Raw genomic sequence first — 9,852 nt, forward strand, 5'->3', positions numbered from 1 at the left:
AAGAAAATAAATTTATTGGGGGAAAGCCTGTGAATGATAAAGGGGAGAGGGAGCAAGATTGGGCAGGGAAAGTCCTCAGACCATGATGCAGGTTGACACTTGTGAAAAGGTTGGAGGAAGGAGAGCCTCAGACTGTAGAGCAGAAAATCTGAGTATTGCTGATAGGCAACCCCAGAGTGAAGATTGTTCTACCTCAGCATACATGGTCTAACTCTAGATCAACATTGTGTTTATTCACTAACTGGAAGAAGCTTAGGGTGAGAGTGATATCTACAGAAATCCTGCAACCGGTTGCAAACATGCAGCACGTGAAGGCTGTCAGACACTCTCCTCACAGCACACAAACGGGAGGCACTGAGATGTATGGCTCGCGGGACTCTCTAAGCATGTCATGTGCTAGGCCCAGACATCTTTGGTGGTGAGCCTCAGGGAGGAAGCACATATTCAAGGCTGTCTACATGGTCATGATCCTGAAGAAAACTGGAAAGTTATAACGACAAGAAAGAGTGAATAGCTCATCAAAAAAATTAACAAAAAAAATATATCTTTAGGAGCTGAATAATAAAACTTCAAAATAAATCCAGTATCTTCTTGGGAGAAAAATTAAAAAGAAATGTTACATCGCTGGGTCTTTAAGAAGAATCTGAGATTTCTGGTTTCAATAGCTACCTGCCCAAAGCCTGGAAGTCACCACTCCCATCCTTAAAATAAGAAAAATGCTGAACAAACTGAAAATCAATGATTTTTTCTGGACTCATCATAGATTTGAGGTCTCAGGGCAAATCCATCACCCTGAAATCTGAAGAATTATAGCCAAACGTATTAATCTGAATCAGAAGCTGCTGGAGCAGAAACTAGTAGAAGCACTTAGTGTGATTTTGAAAAATTGCCAGAGGCTGAGTGTGGACTAGCATGATAGTGAGAAACTACTAGAGCCATGATTGTAGGGGTTCCCCACACTTTCCTGGGTTTTAACACCAGGAAACCCACCAGGTTGTCATGGTGAAGGGCCAAAACGGAATCTCTAGTGGCTCTGGTGAAGAGAAGGGAAGAATAATTATTGTGAAATATGTCCAAAGGATTCTCCATAACAAAAGCATATTCTCCAGGGAAAACAATTGTACTAGAACCATATACCACCTTGGAAAATGGAATTTCCTTATTCTCACCATATCTAGCCTTCCTGAGTCACTTGAGAAGTGGCAGGAGTTAGGAAATGTTTGTGAAGGTCACAATGCAGAGACACAGACCCAGGTAAAGACAGATTTACTTGTAAAATGATAAAAGGCTTCTCCTCCCCTACATGTTACAACACCAACAGGGCTCCAGTATAACATTTATTTCAGCTGAAAGAGTCACTAGGCACAGAGTCTATTTTAAAAAGGAGTTTTTTAGGAGAACCCAAAATTAACAGGAGAGACAAAAATGAGGACATCAGAAGAAACTGAAGCTTAAGATGCCTACACCTACAGCAAACAGTAAGCACAGCCCAACTCCTAGCCAGATTAACATAAAACCTAACAATAAAGTCATATTTACCTCAGTTCAAAAAATTTCAAGGTATACTAAAAGGCAAGAAAAAATGCCATCTGAGGAGACAAAGAAGCATCAGAGCTAGACTCATATAAGCAGAGATTTTGGAAATATGATACTGGGAATTAAAAATTATTAGTGATAGTATATACTAAGGGAAGAGTTGGAAACATGCAAGAAGAGATGGATAACGCAAGTAAAGAGGTGGAAACTCTAAGAAAGAGTAAAAAGAAAATGCTAGAAATAATAAAATAAACTAATGGGAACGAAGAATGGCTTTGATGAGTTTATCAGTAAATGGGTCACAACTGAGGAAAGAATAGTAAGCTTAAACATATGTAAATAAAAACTTACAAACTAAAAGGCAAAGATAAAAAAATACTACAAAAATGAAATATAACATTAAAGAACTGAGAGCTAATTACAAAGGTTGTAACATGCATTTAGTGGGAATATCAGAAAGAAAAGAGAGAAAGGAGCAAAAGAAAAAAGATTGAAGTAATAGTGCTTGAAAACTTTCCAAAATTAATGAAAGACTCCAAATCACATATCTAGAAAGCTCATAGAATGCCAAGGAGTTTAAGTAGCAAAAATTCTACCATCAGTCATGTCATCTGCAAACTGGAGAAAACCAAAGACAAAGTGAAAATCTTATAAGAAGCCAAAGAAAAATAAAACACCTTACCTAGAGAGTAGCAAAGATAAGAATTACAGTGAGATCAGAAATCATTAAAGTAAGAGAAGTGTGGGGTGAAATATTTAAGGTGATAGAAGAAGAAACTACTAACTTAGAATTCTATACCTAGCAAAATTATCCCATGAAAGTAAAATGGAAATAAAAACTTTCTCAGGCAAACAAAAACTAGGAGAAGTTGTTGCCAGTAGACTGGCCCCTTAAAAAGAATTTAAAAAGTTATCCAGAAAGAAGAAAAATAACATAAATCAGATACTTACATCCACATAAAAAAGGAAGAGTGTTAGAGAAAAAAATAAATAAAAAGAAAATAAAATCTTTCATTTTTCATATTCTTAATTCATCTGCCACATAACAGTTTGTTCAAAATAATAATAGCAACAAGGCATTAGGTGATTATATAAGATGGATAAATAAAATGGATGATAGCAATGCCATAAAAAATGGTAGGGAGGAATTGGGAATATTTGTTATAGGGTACCTAACTACAAGTGAAACAGTGCAGTGTTATATAAAGATGGACTTAGATTAGTTAGAAATGCATATTGCTAAATCTAGGTAAACACTTACAAATATATTTTAAAAGTGTAAGTGATATGCTAAGAGAGGGGATAACATGAAATAATATAAAATGCTCAATTAAAGCAATAGAAGGCAGAAAAGGGGTGGTGCAAAAAATGCAACAAATCAAAAGAAGTAACAAATATGGTAGATATTAATCTTCCAATATCAATAATCACTTTAACCATCAATGAACTAAATACACAAGTTAAAAGACAGAGATTGTCCAGAGTAGACCAGAAAACAAGACTCAACTATATGTTGTCTACAGGAAACCCACTTTATATACAATGGGCTATATAGGTTAAAAGTAAAGGCTGGAGAAAGATATACATGCTAACACTGATCAAAAGACAGCTGGAGTCACTTTATTAATTTCAGACAATGCATACATCAGAGCAAAAAATACATTAGGGATAAAGATAGATATTATATAACTATAAAGAAGTCAATGCTTCTAAAAGACGTAACAGTTTTTAATGTATATGCACAAAACAATAGAGTGTCAAAATCCATGAGGCAAAAGCTGATAGAAATACAAGGAAAAATATACAAGTCAACTATTACATTTGCAAACTTCAACAGCTCTCCTTAAGCAACTGACCAATCTAGTAGGATGGATAAGGATAAGTTGACCTGAATAGCACCAACAATCAACTGAGTACAACTGATATCTATATACTACTTCATCCAACAACAGCAGAATAAACACTCTTGTCAAGCTCACATGTAACTTTTATAAAGACATACCACATTTTTGGTCATAAAACACACAAATTTAAAGAACATAAGTTATACAGTATATTCTCAGACCATAAAGTGATAGCTATAACGAACAGATAGCTCGAAAGCCCCTAAATAGCTGGTAACTAAAGAACATAGTTCTAAGTAAGCCATAGGTGAAAGAAGGAGTCAGTTTCTGATTGGCAGTTTCTGATAGATTAAAGTTTTGTTTTATCACTTACAGTGAGTGGGTTTTGGATTGCTTATGTAGAAACCCAGGGCACAGAAGCTGCCTCAATGTAATGAACTCTTATTTAATTATCTGAACAATCCATTCCCTGTATTTTTGGTCATCCTTTCATTTATGAGCAACTAAAGCAAAAGACCATAAACACCACTCTTTGTCACCATCATGGCTGGTTTGTCTATGTCTCGGCATGAAATTCATAACTTAAAACATTAAGTTTGTTGTAGATTGGGTACCTGCACCACCCCCCGCCCCACAACCTCACTGAAGCTTAAATCCCCATGTAACTGCTGAGAGTGGGAAGTCCTATTATGGCAGTTGAAAGGTGAGGCCTTGAAGAAGTGATTAGGTTGTAGGACCATGCCATAGTGAATGGATGAAAAATCGTGGTTAGGGGCATGGTTTTGATGGCTTTAAAAGAACAGCACATGAGAGGTTCGTTTCTCTCTGCTCCACCATTTTCTGCCATGTGAGACCCGTGGGTCACTGTTGCCACCACCAAGGTTTACACCAAATGTGTTCTCTGCACTTTGGACTTCCCAGCCTCTGAAACTGTAAGCAGTAAATTTTGTTATAAGCAACAGAAATAGACTAATAAAAGGTTTATTGTATATAGTGCACCAGGGAGATTACAATAATAACTATCAGCAGGATAATACAGAAAGACTGGAGCATGCTCCTTAGCCAAGACCTCCACGAACCAAACCAACTAAAATCAAGTAGGATTTCTATCGAAACAAAAGAAAAACAAAAGTCAACAGCCATAACAAACTATAAACATGGGTCTGAGCCCAGAGGGCAGTTAGTCAAGAAAATTTTTAGATTTGAGCTCAAAACATCTTCAGATGGTGGAATGAGAATGGCAGCTGCAATTCAACATTTTTTTTTTTGGTTTGCAGTCTGAATGTCTCTGGTTGTGGCATCAGGTGCTTCAGTAAACTTTCTGAGTGACCCACACATCAGCAGACACAAAGTTTGTTTTGGAACAGGGAAATTTACTAGTAAATAACAAAACCTCAAAGACAAAGAACAGAGATAGATTTTACATATAATTTTTCTCTCCAAAGAGAATCACAGTAAGACTAGTTTGGTTGCAAAATAGGTCTAGTCTCATTAAACTTGGCCTGATTGTCTACATAAATTCCATGAAAATATTTATCAAATAGGTGCTTTTTAAAGTCTGCTTTGCTGGAACTTTTATTAAGAAATCTCATATTAGATTTTTAAAAGAATCTTTATGCTAGAAAGCCAAGGGAAGAGCTTGCTGTCAAACTTTTACATGCATTACCTATAGATTTGGGTGAATTCCTCTTGCTTGTAAGATTATTAATCCTGTGAGCAAGGTACTAAGCTGATTTTTTTGGAAAGGACTTTATTGTCTCCATAAAGTCCTTTTAATTTTAGTTCCTTAAAATCATCTGGTCATATCTGGTTCTATGCTCATTCTTAAATAAGACATTCCAGTAAAAGTCTTGGTAATATAATCAACACTTCTAATTGTGTCCTTTTATAAGGAGAACAGGTTCTTATTGAACTTATGAAAATAATTATACCACCATAAAAATATATTCAACCAAAGGGGCATGAGAAAAAGGCTTTTATAAGGTGAAGACAGAAGCAATGCAAAGAAAATATTTGATTAAAGTGGAATAGTAGCCTTACTTGGATTATTCCAGTGGGTAATCCCTAGTTAGAGGTTAGTTGATGATTTCTGATTGGTTGAAGGTTTGTTTTACCGTTTATAGTGAATTGGGTTTTGGCTTGCTTATGTAGGAATTCAGAGCACTGGAGCCCTCTAAGTCTAATGGGCTTCAATTTAATTATTTCAGCAGAAAATATTTTCTGTGTTCATGCATTGGAAAATTCAATAATGTTAAGATGTCAATTGTTCCAAACTTGATTTACAGATTAAATGTAACCTCAATCAAAATTCCCTGATCTATTTTGTAGATGTTTACAAACTGATTCTTAAGTTTACATGGAAAGGAAAAAGGCCTAGAACAGCCAAAAAAAAAAAAAAAAAAAAAAAAAAAAAGAAAAACAACAAATTTGGAGGATTGACACTAGCTTATTTCAAGACTTACTATAAAACTGAAATAATAAAGATACTGTAGCAGCGGTGAAATGATAAAGAAATAGATTAACAGAACAGAATAGAGAGCTCAGAAATTGACCCAAACAAATATAGTCAATTGTTATCTGTCAAAGAAGCAAAGGCAAATAAATGGGGAAATAATGAACTTCTTCACAAATGGTACTTAAACAATTGAATATTGGTGTGTGCATGTGTCTTTGTGTGTGTGTGTATGTGTGTGTATGAGAGAGAAACTACACACAAGTCTCACAACTTTCACTAAAATTAAGTCAAAATGGATCATAGATTAATTGTAAAGAAAACCTTATAAAACTTTTAGAAGTATCTGAAAATGGAATCACTTTCATCAGTAAAACATCTATTATTATTAGCAAAATATGTTACACAAAACAGGTATTAGTTACTTATCAGAGATAACTAAGATGTTGGTCTTTCCAATTAGAATAATAATTCTTCTTCCAACACCCAGCCAGTCACCAAGCTATCAAGAAGTCTCAATCCATGACATATTTTTCACTATCCTTAGACGGTCAGCATATTGGGATTCAGGCCAATTTAGGCCACCCATTATGGACATAACAAAGTTGTTGGGTATTTTTGGTATGTTCAATGTGAGATGATTGGGATAAGTTTTTAGCTGTCAATAAAAGTGTACCCTTCTCTTTTTTCCATCTTTTTATATCCTGATCTACTTCATATGGGGAGTAGAGAGCAAGAATTGGGTCTTTGCTAGAATTCTACTGTGTTTAAATTTTAGCAAAGACTTCCACCTCCACTTGGTGGTAATGAAGCTCCCCTCCAGCCTTGTTTTAGTGGTGTCAGAAGAGGCCTAGCGGATAGTCAAAACTTTTACCACTGCTGAGAGGTAATGAGGACTTTCCTTCCTCCCTGTGGTGTCAGTGTAGGCCACAGGAGAAATAGTTACAAGGCACATCTACTCTACCAGTTAGGGTTGTTATCACTGGAGACCTAGCAGGCAACTGAAATTCCTCCACCCACCCACTCACCCCTGCTCACATCAGTAGGAAGGAGTGCACCCCCTCATTTCACTCACACTTGGTAGAGATCAAGAGAAGAACCCGAACCTGAAATTTTATCCTAATTGACAGTTAGCATAGTGACACTCCATCTTAACCTGCAAGAAAACTGTCCAAAAAAGTCAGGTAAAATGGGAAGTTTGAATAACATCCAGAGTCTGATAACAGGATAAACAGAATATCCAAGTTCCAATTAAAATTAACACATGTACTAAGAGTCAAGAAGATCTCAAACTAATTAATAAACACAATCAATAGATGCCAAAATCAAAATGACAGAGATATAAGAATTATCTGCAAAATATGTTAAAGCAGCCATCAGAAAGTTTGTGAAGATAGTAGTAAGAGTTCTCATATAATCCTCACCCAGTTTCTCCTGTTTTAATATCTTACATTATTATGGTACATTGGTAACAATTGATAAACCAATACATTATCACTTAGTAAAGTTTATATTTTATTTAATTCTCTTAGTTTCTATATAATGTCCTTTTTCTGTTCCAAGATCCCATCCAGGTTACCATATTCTAATTATTTGTCTTGTCTTTGTAAGCTACTCTTTGCTGTGACTATTTCTCAAGACCTTCCTATTTTTGTATGACATTTACAGTTTTGAAGAATACTGGTCAGCTACTTTTTAGAATGACCCTCAGTTGGGATTCTTCTCATGATTAGACTGGGATTATATGTTTTGGCGAGAAAGATCCCTGAGATAAAGTGGCATTCTAGTCGAATGTCAAGTGCTCATACGATCAACATGATTTACACCTGTTGATATTGACCTTGATCACCTGGCTTAGGTAGTGTTTATCAGCTATTTTCATTGTAAATTTTTTTTTCATTTTCACATTGTATTATTTGGAAAGAAGTCACTATGCAGAACCCACACTTAATTTGATCATCATTCCCACTTCCTTGAGTATCTACATAAATTATTTGGAATTCTTTCACATGGGAGAGTTGTCTCTTCTCTTTCATTTATTATTTATTCAATCATTTATTTATGTCATTATGGAGTCATGGATACTTATTTTGTGCTTTGGGTTATAATCCAATGTTACTTTATTTACCTTTTTTTTTTTTTTTTTGCTCAAATTAACCAAACTTTGGTCATTGAGAGCTTTTTTAGTTGGTTCTTTTGATCCTTTGACACATCCTCAATATTCTTTGCTTGTTTGTTTTGTTTCAAGCAATTTCAAATGTTCTGGCACTACAAGACTTAACCTGTGCATTTCCCACCCCAGTTATATAATCAGTCATTTCCCCAAAGAGCTCTGACTCCTTTTATTGGGGAATGGTTTTAGAAACCAATATCTGGTGCTAGATATGCTCATTGCTACTGAAGTCTCATGGCTTCCACCGTTTCTCAGCTGATTGAGCAAACAAATATGTATTTGTAACTAATCCATGTATGTATACATGTCTATAAGTATTTGTACATGTAACCATTTGTATCTACACTAAGCTAAACATAAATTCATACTAATGTCTCCACCTCCAACTCTGATCTATCACCACATGGATCATTTTAACTTGTTCTTGCTTATCTGTAAATTCTCACTCCACAGTAAGAAGCCTGTCTCCTGCCATCTACCATCTGTTTACTCAGTTGTTTAATTCCAGTATGATACCTGTAGATCAGTCTCAAAATGGCTATACTTGTATTCTCATGGAAAACAACTTTATCAACTGCAGAGCAATGTTTTTGTATAGTTTCGTGTCTCTCTAGACATACAGATGGCAATCATTTCCAAAGTTACTTAGGTCAACACTTTTTCCCCATCCCCTTCACTGAGATTGTTTTACACACTTGTAAGACAGTTAGATTGCTTTGTCACATTCAGCATTTTGTCTTGGGATTCCTGACTTTCTAAATGATTTTTAAAATTTGCATATATTGAGTCATTCTTTGTGCTGTAAAGTTCTAAGAGTTTCACAGATGCACAGTATCACGTGTCCCCCATTATTATAGTAGCATATAGGATAGTTTCAGTGCCCTAACACTTTCCCTGTGCTTCCACTACTCATATCCTGTCAAACACTAATTTTTTTACTGTCTCTCTAGTTCTGTCCATTCCAGGATGTTATATGATTGGAATCATATAGTATATAACCTTTTCAGACTGGCTTCTTTCATGTAGCAATATTTACTTAAGATTTATTCATGTGTTTTTTGTGGATTGATAGCTCATTTCTATTTATTCCTAAAAAATATTTCATTATATGAATGAACCACAATTTGTTTATTGACTCACCTATTGCAGAATATCTTGATTTCTTCCAATTTTTGGTGATTATGAACAAAACTGCTTTAAACATTTTGGGAAGAAGTTTAGGTGTACATAATTTTTAAATCAATTCAGTAAAATCCTACAAAGTGGTGTTTAAGAGAGGTACAAAAGCAATTAAATAAAGATAAGATGTCTTTTCAACAAGTGTTGCTGGAGCAATTCAACATGCATAAGCTAAAAAACTACCTCCCCGTCCTTGGACCTGGAGGGAGGCACCAGGACTTGCAGCCCACCTGCTGAGGTGAGCTGAGGAGTCCTGCTAGGGGCTCATTCTATGGCCACATATTCTAGAACATGACCCAATGTAGTGTAATATGGCCACTACTACACTTTATGTCAAGCAAAGACAATTCACCACCAGAGTAGCAGCCAGGACTACTCCACAGGTAACCTACTGCTCACTCAACTACAGTGATATAAGAAGAGTTACCAGTAAAGCCTACAAATAGAAGAAGAAACCTTTATCCTCATAGCCAACCTCAGTGTAATAGAAGAAGCAAACTTTCTACCAAATGACCAAATGCCAACAAAAAAGTACTAGAACTACAAGTAAACAAGAAGATATGACACCACCAAAGGATTACAGTAATGCTCAAATTTCAGACTCCATGGAACAGGGAATCCTTGAAATGTCTTAAAAAGAATTCTGAGCAATGATGCTAAGAAAACTC

The sequence above is a fragment of the Cynocephalus volans genome, chromosome 1 (genome assembly GCF_027409185.1).
Source record: "Cynocephalus volans isolate mCynVol1 chromosome 1, mCynVol1.pri, whole genome shotgun sequence".
Lineage (NCBI taxonomy): Eukaryota > Metazoa > Chordata > Mammalia > Dermoptera > Cynocephalidae > Cynocephalus > Cynocephalus volans.